The sequence below is a fragment of the Anomaloglossus baeobatrachus genome, chromosome 2, assembly GCF_048569485.1.
Source record: "Anomaloglossus baeobatrachus isolate aAnoBae1 chromosome 2, aAnoBae1.hap1, whole genome shotgun sequence".
NCBI lineage: Eukaryota > Metazoa > Chordata > Amphibia > Anura > Aromobatidae > Anomaloglossus > Anomaloglossus baeobatrachus.
The window spans coordinates 358,084,004-358,100,216 of NC_134354.1; the positions used below are offsets into that span (position 1 = coordinate 358,084,004).

Below are 16,213 nucleotides of genomic sequence, written 5' to 3' on the forward strand. Positions count from 1 at the left end.
TTGTCACTTTCCCATGTGTTTGAGTTGTTTGTCACCTTTTCGACACCTTTGAGGGTGTTTTCATGTGTTTGTGAACACCTGCCATTGCTTCCTATGCAGTTCGAGTTCGGTTCGTCAAGCGTTCGACGAACCGAACTCGAACGGGACTTCCGTTCGGCGAACCGACCTCGAGCTGAACCGGGACCGGTTCGCTCATCTCTAGTGATGACCACTACACTATGAAACCTGACGAAAAATTTACTGTGTATTGGCTAGCAGAGCAGAATTGTGACTGACGGGGCCTTTTTATTGCTGAAGGAAAGCATTTTTGGTTAATGAAACATTTACAATTTTTATTACATATTTTACCAGTTTTATTCCTACAAAGGGATTTTGCTTAAATTGAAGTTTATATTGAATGTGTTACTTTTTTCTCCATAGTTTGGTCTTTTGCTTTTGTATTTATGGGAACTATATATTTTGAAACAAACAGGATTTTTATAATATGGGATTATGTTTTCTGCTAAAATGGTCAATAAAAAAGAAACCCAAAATCGTAGTTCTCTTGGTGATGGAAGCCAAAATGTATTGTCATTTGGCAACGAAACCAAGAATTTCATATATTACAAGTCGATAGGAAAATACTTCAACACCAAAAATGGATTGGTTTCACTGGGGTTGAACCCAGGACCTTCGGCGTATGAAGCAGACGTGATGACCTCTACACTATGAAACCTTTGAAATCCTGCAAATTAATGTCAATTAGAGACGAGTTTTCACCGCCAGGGGAAAAAAACCAAATTCGTAGCTCTGTTGGTGATGGAAGCCAAAACATCCCGTCATTCGGCAACAAAGCCAAGAACTTCATATATGGCAGGTTGATACCACTACACTATGAAACCTGATGGAAAGTTACTGTGTATTGGCTAGCAGAGCAGAATTGTGACTGACGGGGCCTTTTTATTGCTGAAGGAAAGTATTTTTGGTTAATGAAACATTTATAATTTTTATTATATATTTTACCAGTTTTATTCCTACAAAGGGATTTTGCTTAAATTGAAGTTTACATTGAATGTGTTACTTTTTTCTACATAGTTTAGTCATTTGCTTTTGTATTTAAAGAAACTATATATTTTGAAACAAACAGGATTTTTATAATATGGGATTATGTTTTCTGCTAAAATGGTCAATTAAAAAGAAACCTAAAATCGTAGTTCTCTTGGTGATGGAAGCCAAAATATATTATCAGTTGTCAACAAAACCAAGAATTTCATATATTACAGGTTGATAGCAAATTACTTCAACAGCGATAACAGCTTGTTCTTACTGGGGATTGAACCCAGGACCTTCTGCATGTGAAGTTGACGAGATGACCACTACACTATGAAACCTTTGAAATCCTGCAAAGTAATGGCAATTAGAGACGAGTTTTGACCGCCAGGGGAAAAAAAAACAAATTTGTAGCTCTGTTAGTGATGGAAGCTAAAACATCCTGTCATTCTGCAACAAAGCCAAGAACATCATATACTGCAGGTTGATAGGGTTTTATTTCAACACCATGAACAGATAGGTTTTACTGGGGATTCAACCTAGGACCTTCTGTGTGTTAAGCAGACGTGATGAACACTACACTATGAAACCTGATGATAAGTTACTGTGTATTGGCTAGCAGAGCAGAATTGTGACTGACGGGGCCCTTTTATTGCTGAAGGAAAGTATTTTTGGTTAATGAAACATTTACAATTATTATTACATATTTTACCAGTTTTATTCCTACAAAGGGATTTTGCTTAAATTGAAGTTTACATTGAATGTGTTATTTTTTCTACATAGTTTAGTCGTTTGCTTTTGTATTTATGGGAACTATATATTTTAAAACAAATAGGATTTTTATAATATGGGATTATGTTTTCTGCTAAAATGTTCAATAAAAAAGAAACCCAAAATCGTAGTTCTCTTTGTGATGGAAGCCAAAATGTGTTGTCATTTGGCAACGAAACCAAGAATTTCACATATTACAAGTCGATAGGAAATTACTTCAACACCAAAACAGATTGGTTTCACTGGGGATTGAACCCAGGACCTTCTGCGTGTGAAGCAGACGTGATAAAAACCACACTATGAAACCTTTGAAATCCTGCAAAGTAATGGCAATTAGAGACGAGTTTTGACTGCCAGGGGAAAAAAGAAACAAATTCGTAGCTCTGTTGGTGATGGAAGCCAAAACATCCCATCATTCGGCAACAAAGCCAAGAACTTCATATATTGTAGTTTAATTGGGTATTATTTCAACACCAAGAACAGATTGGTTTTACTGGGGATTGAACAGAGGACCTTCTACGTGTTAAGCAGATGTGATGACCACTACTCTATGAAACCTGATGGAACTTTGCTGTGTATTGGCTAGCAGAGCAGAATTGTGACTGACGGGCCTTTTTATTGCTGAAGGAAAGTATTTTTGGTTAATGAAACATTTACAATTTTTATTACATATTTTACCAGTTTTATTCCTACATAGGGATTTTGCTTAAATGGAAGTTTACATTGAATGTGTTACTTTTTTCTACATAGTTTAGTCATTTGCTTTTGTATTTAAAGGAACTATATATTTTGAAACAAACAGGATTTTTATAATATGGGATTATGTTTTCTGCTAAAATGGTCAATAAAAAAGAAACCCAAAATCGTAGTTCTTTTGGTGATGGAAGCCAAAATATATTATCAGTTGGCAACAAAACCAAGAATTTCATATATTACAGGTGTATAGCATATTAATTCAACAGCGAAAACGGCTTGTTTTTACTGGGCATTGAACCCAGTGACTTTCTGCGTGTGAAGCAGACGTGATGAAAACTACACTATGAAACCTTTGAAATCCTGCAAAGTAATGGCAATTACAGACGGGTTTTGACCGCCAGGGGAAAAAAAACAAATTTGTAGCTCTGTTGGTGATGGAAGCTAAAACATCCCATTATTCGGCAACAAAGCCAAGAACTTTATAGATTGCAGGTTGATAGGATATTATTTCAACACCAAGAACACATGGGTTTCACTGGGGATTGAACCCAGGGACTTCTGCGTTTGAGTTAGACATGATGACCACTCCACTATGAAACTTGTGAAATCCTGCAAAGTAATGGCATTTAGAGACGAGTTTTGACCGCCAGGGAAAAAAAAACCAAATTCATAGCTCTGTTTGGGATGGAAGCCAAAACATCCCATCATTCGGCAACAAAGCCAAGAACTTCATATATTGTAGTTTAATTGAGTATTATTTCAACATCAAGAACAGATTGGTTTTACTGGGGATTGAACGCAGGACCTTCTGCGTGTTAAGCAGACGTGATGACCACTACTCTATGTAACCTGATGGAAAGTTACTGTGTATTGGCTAGCAGAGCAGAATTTTGACTGACGGGGCCTTTTTATTGCTGAAGGAAATTATTTTTGGTTAATGAAACATTTACAATTTTTATTACATATTTTACCAGTTTTATTCCTAGAAAGGGATTTTGCTTAAAAGGAAGTTTACATTGAATGTGTTACTTTTTTCCACATAGTTTAGTTGTTTGCTTTTGTATTTAAAGGAACTATATATTTTGAAACAAACAGGATTTTTATAATATGGGATTATGTTTTCTGCTAAAATGGTCAATAAAAAAGAAACCCAAAATCGTAGTTCTCTTGGTGATGGAAGCCAAAATATATTATCAGTTGGCAACAAAACAAAGAATTTCATATGTTACAGGTTGATAGCAAATTACTTCAACAGCGAAAATGGCTTGTTTTTACTAGGGATTGAACCTAGGTCCTTCTGCGTGTGAAGTAAACGTGATGACGACTCCACTATGAAACCTGTGAAGTCCTGCAAAGTAATGGCATTTAGAGACGAGTTTTGACCGCCAGGGGAAAAAAAATAATAATTTGTAGTTCTGTTTGTGATGGAAGCCAAAACATACCGTCATTCGGCAACAAAGCCGAGAACTTCATATTTTGGAGTTGGATAGCTTATTATTTCAACACTAAGAACAGATTGGTTTCACTGGGGATTGAACCCAGGACCTTCTGCGTGTTAAGCAGACTTGATGACCACTACACTTTGAAACCTGATGAAAAGTTACTGTGTATTGGCTAGCAGAGCAGAATTGTGACTGACGGGGCCTTTTTATTGCTGAATTAAAGTATTTTTGGTTAATGAAACATTTACAATTATTATTACATATTTTACCAGTTTTATTCCTACAAAGGGATTTTGCTTAAATTGAAGTTTATATTGAATGTGTTACTTTTTTCTCCATAGTTTGGTCTTTTGCTTTTGTATTTATGGGAACTATATATTTTGAAACAAATAGGATTTTTATAATATGGGATTATGTTTTCTGCTAAAATGGTCAATAAAAAAGAAACCCAAAATCGTAGTTCTCTTTGTGATGGAAGCCAAAATGTATAGTCATTTGGCAACGAAACCAAGAATTTCACATATTACAAGTCGATAGGAAATTACTTCAACACCAAAAACAGATTGGTTTCACTGGGGATTGAACCCAGGACCTTCTGCGTGTGAAGCAGACGTGATGACCACTACACTATGAAACCTTTGAAATCCTGCAAAGTAATGGCAATTAGAGACGAGTTTTGACCGCCAGGGGAAAAAAAACAAGTTCGTAGCTCTGTTGGTGATGGATCTAAAACATCCAGTTATTCGGCAACAAAGCCAAGAACTTAATATACTGCAGGTTGATAGGGTATTATTTAAACACAGGAACACATGGGTTTCACTGGGGATTGAACCCAGGACCTTCTGCGTGTAAAGCAGTCGTGATTTCCACTACACTATGAAACCTTTGAAAGCCTGCAAAGTAATGGCAATTAGAGACGAGTTTTGACCGCCAGGGAAAAAAAAAACAAATTCGTAGCTCTGTTTGGGATGGAAGCCAAAACATCCCATCATACGGCAACAAAGACAAGAACTTCATATATTGTAGTTTAATTGAGCATAATTTCAACATCAAGAACAGATTGGTTTTACTGGGGATTGAACGCAGGACCTTCTGCGTGTTAAGCAGACGTGATGACCACTACTCTATGTAACCTGATGGAAAGTTACTGTGTATTGGCTAGCAGAGCAGAATTGTGACTGACGGGGCCTTTTTATTGCTGAAGGAAAGTATTTTTGGTTAATGAAACATTTACAATTTTTATTACATTTTTAACCAGTTTTATTCCTACAAAGGGATTTTGCTTAAATTGAAGTTTATATTGAATGTGTTACTTTTTTCTCCATAGTTTGGTCTTTTGCTTTTGTATTTATGGGAACTATATATTTTGAAACAAATAGGATTTTTATAATATGGGATTATGTTTTCTGCTAAAATGGTCAATAAAAAAGAAACCCAAAATCGTAGTTCTCTTTGTGATGGAAGCCAAAATGTATAGTCATTTGGCAACGAAACCAAGAATTTCACATATTACAAGTCGATAGGAAATTACTTCAACACCAAAAACAGATTGGTTTTACTGGGGATTGAACGCAGGACCTTCTGCGTGTTAAGCAGACGTGATGACCACTACTCTATGTAACCTGATGGAAAGTTACTGTGTATTGGCTAGCAGAGCAGAATTGTGACTGACGGGGCCTTTTTATTGCTGAATGAAAGTATTTTTGGTTAATGAAACATTTACAATTTTTATTACATTTTTAACCAGTTTTATTCCTACAAAGGGATTTTGCTTAAAAGGAAGTTTACATTGAATGTGTTACTTTTTTCCACATAGTTTAGTTGTTTGCTTTTGTATTTAAAGGAACTATATATTTTGAAACAAACAGGATTTTTATAATATGGGATTATGTTTTCTGCTAAAATGGTCAATAAAAAAGAAACCCAAAATCGTAGTTCTCTTGGTGATGGAAGCCAAAATATATTATCAGTTGGCAACAAAACAAAGAATTTCATATGTTACAGGTTGATAGCAAATTACTTCAACAGCGAAAACGGCTTGTTTTTACTGGGGATTGAACCCAGGTCCTTCTGCGTGTGAAGTAGACGTGATGACGACTCCACTATGAAACCTGTGAAATCCTGCAAAGTAATGGCATTTAGAGACGAGTTTTGACCGCCAGGGGAAAAAAAAAAAATAATTTGTAGTTCTGTTTGTGATGGAAGCCAAAACATCCCGTCATTCGGCAACAAAGCCGAGAACTTCATATTTTGGAGTTAGATAGCGAATTATTTCAACACTAAGAACAGATTGGTTTCACTGGGGATTGAACCCAGGACCTTCTGCGTGTTAAGCAGACGTGATGACCATTACACTAAGAAACCTGACGAAAAGTTACTGTGTATTGGCTAGCAGAGCAGAATTGTGACTGACGGGGCCTTTTTATTGCTGAAGGAAAGTATTTTTGGTTAATGAAACATTTACAATTATTATTACATATTTTACGAGTTTTATTCCTAGAAAGGGATTTGCTTAAATTGAAGTTTATATTGAATGTGTTACTTTTTTCTCCATAATTTGGTCTTTTGCTTTTGTATTTATGGGAACTATATATTTTGAAACAAATAGGATTTTTATAATATGGGATTATGTTTTCTGCTAAAATGGTCAATAAAAAAGAAACCCAAAATCGTAGTTCTCTTTGTGATGGAAGCCAAAATGTATTGTCATTTGGCAACGAAACCAAGAATTTCACATATTACAAGTCGATAGGAAATTACTTCAACACCAAAAACACATGGGTTTCACTGGGGATTGAACCCAGGACCTTCTGCGTGTAAAGCAGACGTGATTTCCACTACACTATGAAACCTTTGAAAGCCTGCAAAGTAATGGCAATTAGAGACGAGTTTTGACCGCCAGGAAAAACAAAACAAATTCGTAGCTCTGTTAGGGATGGAAGCCAAAACATCCCATCATTCGGCAACAAAGCCAAGAACTTCATATATTGTAGTTTAATTGAGTATTATTTCAACACCAAGAACAGATTGGTTTTACTGGGGATTGAACGCAGGACCTTCTGCATGTTAAGCAGACGTGATGACCACTATTCTAGGAAACCTGATGGAAAGTTACTGTGTATTGGCTAGCAGAGCAGAATTGTGACTGACGGGGCCTTTTTATTGCTGAAGGAAAGTATTTTTGGTTAATGAAACATTTACAATTTTTATTACATATTTTACCAGTTTTATTCCTACAAAGGGATTTTGCTTAAAAGGAAGTTTACATTGAATGTGTTACTTTTTTCCACATAGTTTAGTTGTTTGCTTTTGTATTTAAAGGAACTATATATTTTGAAACAAACAGGATTTTTATAATATGGGATTATGTTTTCTGCTAAAATGGTCAATAAAAAAGAAACCCAAAATCGTAGTTCTCTTGGTGATGGAAGCCAAAATATATTATCAGTTGGCAACAAAAAAAATAATTTCATATGTTACAGGTTGATAGGAAATTACTTCAACAGCGAAAATGGCTTGTTTTTACTGGGGATTGAACCCAGGACCTTCTGCGTTTGAAGTAGACGTGATGACCACTCCACTATGAAACCTGTGAAATCCTGCAAAGTAATGGCATTTAGAGACGAGTTTTGACCGCCAGGGGAAAAAAAATAATAATTTGTAGTTCTGTTTGTGATGGAAGCCAAAACATACTGTCATTCGGCAACAATGCCGAGAACTTCATATATTGTAGTTGGATAGCTTATTATTTCAACACTAAGAACAGATTGGTTTCACTGGGGATTGAACCCAGGACCTTCTGCGTGTTAAGCAGACGTGATGACCACTACCCTATGAAACCTGACGAAAAGTTACTGTGTATTGGCTAGCAGAGCAGAATTGTGACTGACGGGGCCTTTTTATTGCTGAAGGAAAGTATTTTTGGTTAATGAAACATTTACAATTATTATTACATATTTTACCAGTTTTATTCCTACAAAGGGATTTTGCTTAAATTGAAGTTTATATTGAATGTGTTACTTTTTTCTCCATAGTTTGGTCTTTTGCTTTTGTATTTATGGGAACTATATATTTTGAAACAAATAGGATTTTTATAATATGGGATTATGTTTTCTGCTAAAATGGTCAATAAAAAAGAAACCCAAAATCGTAGTTCTCTTTGTGATGGAAGCCAAAATGTATAGTCATTTGGCAACGAAACCAAGAATTTCACATATTACAAGTCAATAGGAAATTACTTCAACACCAAAAACAGATTGGTTTCACTGGGGATTGAACCCAGGACCTTCTGCTTGTGAAGCAGACGTGATGACCACTACACTATGAAACCATTGAAATCCTGCAAAGTAATGGCAATTAGAGACGAGTTTTGACCGCCAGGGGAAAAAAAACAAATTCGTAGCTCTGTTGGTGATGGAGCTAAAACATCCAGTTATTCGGCAACAAAGCCAAGAACTTTATATACTGCAGGTTGATAGGGTATTATTTAAACACAGGAACACATGGGTTTCACTGGGGATTGAACCCAGGACCTTCTGCGTGTAAAGCAGACGTGATTTCCACTACACTATGAAACCTTTGAAAGCCTGCAAAGTAATGGCAATTAGAGACGAGTTTTGACCGCCAGGGAAAAAAAAAACAAATTCATAGCTCTGTTTGGGATGGAAGCCAAAACATCCCATCATTCGGCAACAAAGCCAAGAACTTCATATATTGTAGTTTAATTGAGTATTATTTCAACATCAAGAACAGATTGGTTTTACTGGGGATTGAACATAGGACCTTCTGCGTGTTAAGCAGACGTGATGACCACTACTCTATGTAACCTGATGGAAAGTTACTGTGTATTGGCTAGCAGAGCAGAATTGTGACTGACGGGGACTTTTTATTGCTGAAGGAAAGTATTTTTGGTTAATGAAACATTTACAATTTTTATTACATATTTTACCAGATTTATTCCTACAAAGGGATTTTGCTTAAAAGGAAGTTTACATTGAATGTGTTACTTTTTTCCACATAGTTTAGTTGTTTGCTTTTGTATTTAAAGGAACTATATATTTTGAAACAAACAGGATTTTTATAATATGGGATTATGTTTTCTGCTAAAATGGTCAATAAAAAAGAAACCCAAAATCGTAGTTCTCTTGGTGATGGATGCCAAAATATATTATCAGTTGGCAACAAAACAAAGAATTTCATATGTTACAGGTTGATAGAAAATTACTTCAACAGCGAAAACGGCTTGTTTTTACTGGGGATTGAACCCAGGTCCTTCTGCGTGTGAAGTAGACGTGATAACGACTCCACTATGAAACCTGTGAAATCCTGCAAAGTAATGGCATTTAGAGACGAGTTTTGACCGCCAGGGGAAAAAAATAAATAATTTGTAGTTCTGTTTGTGATGGAAGCCAAAACATCCCGTCATTCGGCAACAAAGCCGAGAACTTCATATATTGTAGTTGGATAGCGTATTATTTCAACACTAAGAACAGATTGGTTTCACTGGCGATTGAACCCAGGACCTTCTGCGTGTTAAGCAGACGTGATGACCACTACACTATGAAACCTGACGAAAAGTTACTGTGTATTGGCTAGCAGAGCAGAATTGTGACTGACGGGGCCTTTTTATTGCTGAAGGAAAGTATTTTTGGTTAATGAAACATTTACAATTATTATTACATATTTTACCAGTTTTATTCCTACAAAGGGATTTTGCTTAAATTGAAGTTTATATTGAATGTGTTACTTTTTTCTCCATAGTTTGGTCTTTTGCTTTTGTATTTATGGGAACTATATATTTTGAAACAAATAGGATTTTTATAATATGGGATTATGTTTTCTGCTAAAATGGTCAATAAAAAAGAAACACAAAATCGTAGTTCTCTTGGTGATGGAAGCCAAAATATATTATCAGTTGGCAACTAAACAAAGAATTTCATATGTTACAGGTTGATAGCAAATTACTTCAACAGCGAAAACGGCTTGTTTTTACTGGGGATTGAACCCAGGACCTTCTGCGTGTGAAGTAGACGTGATGACGACTCCACTATGAAACCTGTGAAATCCTGCAAAGTAATGACATTTAGAGACGAGTTTTGACCGTCAGGGAAAAAAATAAATAATTTGTAGCTCTGTTGGTGATGGAAGCCAAAACATCCCGTCATCCGTCAACAAAGCCGAGAACTTCATATATTGTAGTTGGATTGCGTATTATTTCAACACTAAGAACTGATTGGTTTCACTGGGGATTGAACCCAGGACCTTCTGCGTGTTAAGCAGACGTGATGACCACTACACTATGAAACCTGACAAAAAGTTACTGTGTATTGGCTAGCAGAGCAGAATTGTGACTGACGGGGCCTTTTTATTGCTGAAGGAAAGTATTTTTGGTTAATGAAACATTTACAATTATTATTACATATTTTACCAGTTTTATTCCTACAAAGAGATTTTGCTTAAATTGATGTTTATATTGAATGTGTTACTTTTTTCTCCATAGTTTGGTCTTTTGCTTTTGTATTTATGGGAACTATATATTTTGAAACAAATAGGATTTTTATAATATGGGATTATGTTTTCTGCTAAAATGGTCAATAAAAAAGAAACACAAAATCGTAGTTCTCTTGGTGATGGAAGCCAAAATATATTATCAGTTGGCAACAAAACAAAGAATTTCATATGTTACAGGTTGATAGCAAATTACTTCAACAGCGAAAACGGCTTGTTTTTACTGGGGATTGAACCCAGGACCTTCTGCGTGTGAAGTAGACGTGATGACGACTCCACTATGAAACCTGTGAAATCCTGCAAAGTAACGACATTTAGAGACGAGTTTTGACCGTCAGGGGAAAAAATAAATAATTTGTAGCTCTGTTGGTGATGGAAGCCAAAACATCCCGTCATCCGTCAACAAAGCTGAGAACTTTATATATTGTAGTTGGATTGCGTATTATTTCAACACTAAGAACTGATTGGTTTCACTGGGGATTGAACCCAGGACCTTCTGCGTGTTAAGCAGACGTGATGACCACTACACTATGAAACCTGACGAAAAGTTACTGTGTATTGGCTAGCAGAGCAGAATTGTGACTGACGGGGCCTTTTTATTGCTGAAGTAAAGTATTTTTGTTTAATGAAACATTTACAATTATTATTACATATTTTACCAGTTTTATTCCTACAAAGGGATTTTGCTTAAATTGATGTTTATATTGAATGTGTTACTTTTTTCTCCATAGTTTGGTCTTTTGCTTTTGTATTTATGGGAACTATATATTTTGAAACAAATAGGATTTTTATAATATGGGATTATGTTTTCTGCTAAAATGGTCAATAAAAAAGAAACCCAAAATCGTAGTTCTCTTTGTGATGGAAGCCAAAATGTATTGTCATTTGGCAACGAAACCAAGAATTTGACATATTACAAGTCGATAGGAAATTACTTCAACACCAAAAACAGATTGGTTTCACTGGGGATTGAACCCAGGACCTTCTGCGTGTGAAGCAGATGTGATGACCACTACACTATGAAACCTTTGAAATCCTGCAAAGTAATGGCAATTTGAAACGAGTTTTGACCGCCAGGGGGAAAAAACAAATTCGTAGCTCTGTTGGTGATGGAAGCTAAAACATCCCGTTATTCAGCAACAAAGCCAAGAATTTTATATTCTGCAGGTTGATAGGGGATTATTTTAACACCAAGAACACATGGGTTTCACTGGGGATTGAACCCAGGACTTTCTGCGTGTAAAGCAGACGTGATTTCCACTACACTATGAAACCTTTGAAAGCCTGCAAAGTAATGGCAATTAGAGACGTGTTTTGACCGCCAGGGAAAAAAAAAACAAATTCGTAGCTCTGTTGGGGATGGAAGCCAAAACATCCCATCATTCGGCAACAAAGCCAAGAACTTCATATATTGTAGTTTAATTGAGTATTATTTCAACACCAAGAACAGATTGGTTTTACTGGGGATTGAACGCAGGACCTTCTGCGTGTTAAGCAGACGTGATGACCACTACTCTATGAAACCTGATGGAAAGTTACTGTGTATTGGATAGCAGAGCAGAATTGTGACTGACGGGGCCTTTTTATTGCTGAAGGAAAGTATTTTTGGTTAATGAAACATTCACAATTTTTATTACATATTTTACCAGTTTTATTCCTACAAAGGGATTTTGTTTAAAAGGAAGTTTACATTGAATGTGTCACTTTTTTCCACATAGTTTAGTTGTTTGCTTCTGTATTTAAAGGAACTATATATTTTGAAACAAATAGGATTTTTATAATATGGGATTATGTTTTCTGCTAAAATGGTCAATAAAAAAGAAACCCAAAATCGTAGTTCTCTTGGTGATGGAAGCCAAAATTTATTATCAGTTGGCAACAAAACATAGAATTTCATGTGTTACAGGTTGATAGCAAATTACTTGAACAGCGAAAACGGCTTGTTTTTACTGGGGATTGAACCCAGGACCTTCTGCGTGTGAAGTAGACGTGATGACGACTCCACTATGAAACCTGTGAAATCCTGCAAAGTAATGGCATTTAGAGACGAGTTTTGACCGCCAGGGGAAAAAAAAAAATAATTTGTAGTTCTGTTTGTGATGGAAGCCAAAACATCCCGTCATTCGGCAACAAAGCCGAGAACTTCATATATTGTAGTTGGATAGCGTATTATTTCAACACTAAGAACAGATTGGTTTCACTGGCGATTGAACCCAGGACCTTCTGCGTGTTAAGCAGACATGATGACCACTACACTATGAAACCTGACGAAAAGTTACTGTGTATTGGCTAGCAGAGCAGAATTGTGACTGACGGGGCCTTTTTATTGCTGAAGGAAAGTATTTTTGGTTAATGAAACATTTACAATTATTATTACATATTTTACCAGTTTTATTCCTACAAAGGGATTTTGCTTAAATTGAAGTTTATATTGAATGTGTTACTTTTTTCTCCATAGTTTGGTCTTTTGCTTTTGTATTTATGGGAACTATATATTTTGAAACAAATAAGATTTTTATAATATGGGATTATGTTTTCTGCTAAAATGGTCAATAAAAAAGAAACCCAAAATCGTAGTTCTCTTGGTGATGGAAGCCAAAATATATTATCAGTTGGCAACAAAACAAAGAATTTCTTATGTTACAGGTTGATAGCAAATTACTTCAACAGCGAAAACGGCTTGTTTTTACTGGGGATTGAACCCAGGACCTTCTGCGTGTGAAGTAGACGTGATGACGACTCCACTATGAAACCTGTGAAATCCTGCAAAGTAATGACATTTAGAGACGAGTTTTGACCGTCAGGGGAAAAAATAAATAATTTGTAGCTCTGTTGGTGATGGAAGCCAAAACATCCCGTCATCCGTCAACAAAGCCGAGAACTTCATATATTGTAGTTGGATTGCGTATTATTTCAACACTAAGAACTGATTGGTTTCACTGGGGATTGAACCCAGGACCTTCTGCGTGTTAAGCAGACGTGATGACCACTACACTATGAAACCTGACGAAAAGTTACTGTGTATTGGCTAGCAGAGCAGAATTGTGACTGACGGGGCCTTTTTATTGCTGAAGGAAAGTATTTTTGGTTAATGAAACATTTACAATTATTATTACATATTTTACCAGTTTTATTCCTACAAAGGGATTTTGCTTAAATTGAAGTTTATATTGAATGTGTTACTTTTTTCTCCATAGTTTGGTCTTTTGCTTTTGTATTTATGGGAACTATATATTTTGAAACAAATAGGATTTTTATAATATGGGATTATGTTTTCTGCTAAAATGGTCAATAAAAAAGAAACCCAAAATCGTAGTTCTCTTTGTGATGGAAGCCAAAATGTATTGTCATTTGGCAACGAAACCAAGAATTTCACATATTACAAGTCGATAGGAAATTACTTCAACACCAAAAACAGATTGGTTTTACTGGGGATTGAATCCAGGACCTTCTGCGTGTGAAGCAGACGTGATGACCACTACACTATGAAACCTTTGAAATCCTGCAAAGTAATGGCAATTAGAGACTAGTTTTGACCGCCAGGGGAAAAAAAACAAATTCGTAGCTCTGTTGGTGATGGAAGCTAAAACATCCCGTTATTCGGCAACAAAGCCAAGAACTTTATATACTGCAGGTTGATAGGGGATTATTTCAACACCAAGAACACATGGGTTTCACTGGGGATTGAACCCAGGACCTTCTGCGTGTGAAGCAGACGTGATGACCACTACACTATGAAACCTTTGAAAACCTGCAAAGTAATGACAATTAGAGACGAGTTTTTACCGCCAGGGAAAAAAAAAACAAATTCGTAGCTCTGTTGGTGATGGAAGCCAAAACATCCCATCATTCGGCAACAAAGCCAAGAACTTCATATATTGTAGTTTAATTAAGTATTATTTCAACACCAAGAACAGATTGGTTTTACTGGGGATTGAACGCAGGACCTTCTGCGTGATAAGCAAACGTGATGACCACTACTCTATGAAACCTGATGGAAAGTTACTGTGTATTGGCTAGCAGAGCAGAATTGTGACTGACGGGGCCTTTTTATTGCTGAAGGAAAGTATTTTTGGTTAATGAAACATTTACAATTTTTATTACATATTTTACCAGTTTTATTCCTACAAAGGGATTTTGCTTAAAAGGAAGTTTACATTGAATGTGTTCCTTTTTTTTACATAGTTTAGTTGTTTGCTTTTGTATTTAAAGGAACTATATATTTTGAAACAAACAGGATTTTTATAATATGGGATTATGTTTTCTGCTAAAATGGTCAATAAAAAAGAAACCCAAAATCGTAGTTCTCTTGGTGATAAAAGCCAAAATATATTATCAGTTGGCAACAAAACAAAGAATTTCATATGTTACAGGTTGATAGCAAATTACTTCAACAGCGAAAACGGCTTGTTTTTACTGGGGATTGAACCCAGGACTTTCTGCGTGTGAAGTAGACGTGATGATGACTACACTATGAAACCTGTGAAATTCTGCAAAGTAATGGCATTTAGAGACGAGTTTTGACTGCCAGGGAAAAAAAACAAATTCGTAGCTCTGTTGGGGATGGAAGCCAAAACATCCCATTATTCGGCAACAAAGCCGAGAACTTCATATATTGTAGTTGGATAGCATATTATTTCAACGCTAAGAACAGATTGGTTTCACTGGGGCAATTGAACCCAGGACTAGAGTTGAGCGCGGTTCGTGGTTCGTGGTTCTCCAGTTCGCGGCTCGAGTGATTTTGGGGCATGTTCTAGATCGAACTAGAACTCGAGCTTTTTGCAAAAGCTCGATAGTTCTAGAAACGTTCGAGAACGGTTCTAGCAGCCAAAAAACAGCTAAATCCCAGCTTGGTTTCTGCTGTAATAGTGTAAGTCACTCTGTGAATCAAACTATTATCACATTTCAGTGTATAGTGTGCGTGAACAGCGCCTTCAGATCACTGCTGTTTCTATAATGGCGATCGCCATTTTTTTTTTTTTTTCTTGTCTTCCTTCCCTAAGCGCGCGCGTCTTGTGGGGCGGGCCAGCATGTCAGCCAATCACAGACACACACACACCTAAGTGGACTTTGAGCCAGAGAAGCAACGGCATGTGTGATAGGATCTGCATGTCACATGTCCCTGCATTATAAAACCGGACATTTTCTTCACGAACGCCATTATCTGCCTTCTGCGTCTTTGGTGTCAGACATCAGTGTCGCAGCTCCGTCCTCCTGAGTCCTATAGCCGATACAGCTGTATGCGCTGCATACACAGCGTTAGACAGCTTAGGGAGAGCACATTCTAGCAGTCCTTTTAAGGGCTCAAAGCGGCAGGGTCAGAGAGCCATAAGTGAAAGGTCCTGCAAACAGCAACAGCGTCTGTGTAGCCCAGGTCAGGGATTTCCTCCCTGCATTTCACCATTAGGAGGGAATAGAAAGGCAGGCTTCCATTCCTCTACCCAGAGCACCACAATCCTGCCACTGTACCCTCTTGTCCTCTGCACACTCCAACTCATTCTAAGTAAGCCATTATACTAGCAAACATTCAGTGTACCTAGTGGCATCCTATACGTGGCTATTGGACTTTGCTATAGTCCCACTAGTGCAAAGACATTTGCAGAGCACGTCTGCCTGCATTGCACACTACAACTTTTTTAAACTAAGCAATTTTACTAGCAAACACTCAGTGTACCTAGTGGCATTCTATACGTGGCTATTGGACTTTGCTATAGTCCCACTAGTGCCAAGACATTTGCAGAGCGCATCTGCCTGCGTTGCACACTCCA

The 16,213-nt window shown here is 36.7% G+C and overlaps 9 non-coding genes across 9 annotated transcripts; all 9 read right to left on the minus strand.

Annotated features, from left to right (window-relative positions):
* Positions 1-4,502: 4,502 nt before the first annotated feature.
* Positions 4,503-4,575, minus strand: TRNAV-CAC (transfer RNA valine (anticodon CAC)). Its single transcript has one exon. It is a non-coding gene; the product is annotated as a tRNA-Val (tRNA).
* A 2,142-nt stretch (positions 4,576-6,717) lies between these two features.
* TRNAV-UAC (transfer RNA valine (anticodon UAC)) lies at positions 6,718-6,790 on the minus strand. The gene has a single exon. It is a non-coding gene; the product is annotated as a tRNA-Val (tRNA).
* A 665-nt stretch (positions 6,791-7,455) lies between these two features.
* TRNAL-CAA (transfer RNA leucine (anticodon CAA)) lies at positions 7,456-7,528 on the minus strand. The gene has a single exon. It is a non-coding gene; the product is annotated as a tRNA-Leu (tRNA).
* Positions 7,529-8,195: 667 nt separating this feature from the next.
* Positions 8,196-8,268, minus strand: TRNAV-CAC (transfer RNA valine (anticodon CAC)). Its single transcript has one exon. It is a non-coding gene; the product is annotated as a tRNA-Val (tRNA).
* Positions 8,269-8,442: 174 nt separating this feature from the next.
* TRNAV-UAC (transfer RNA valine (anticodon UAC)) lies at positions 8,443-8,515 on the minus strand. The gene has a single exon. It is a non-coding gene; the product is annotated as a tRNA-Val (tRNA).
* A 1,656-nt stretch (positions 8,516-10,171) lies between these two features.
* On the minus strand, positions 10,172-10,244 carry TRNAV-AAC (transfer RNA valine (anticodon AAC)). Its single transcript has one exon. It is a non-coding gene; the product is annotated as a tRNA-Val (tRNA).
* A 666-nt stretch (positions 10,245-10,910) lies between these two features.
* Positions 10,911-10,983, minus strand: TRNAV-AAC (transfer RNA valine (anticodon AAC)). Its single transcript has one exon. It is a non-coding gene; the product is annotated as a tRNA-Val (tRNA).
* A 416-nt stretch (positions 10,984-11,399) lies between these two features.
* TRNAV-CAC (transfer RNA valine (anticodon CAC)) lies at positions 11,400-11,472 on the minus strand. Its single transcript has one exon. It is a non-coding gene; the product is annotated as a tRNA-Val (tRNA).
* Positions 11,473-13,376: 1,904 nt separating this feature from the next.
* TRNAV-AAC (transfer RNA valine (anticodon AAC)) lies at positions 13,377-13,449 on the minus strand. Its single transcript has one exon. It is a non-coding gene; the product is annotated as a tRNA-Val (tRNA).
* Between the last annotated feature and the right edge of the window lie 2,764 nt (positions 13,450-16,213).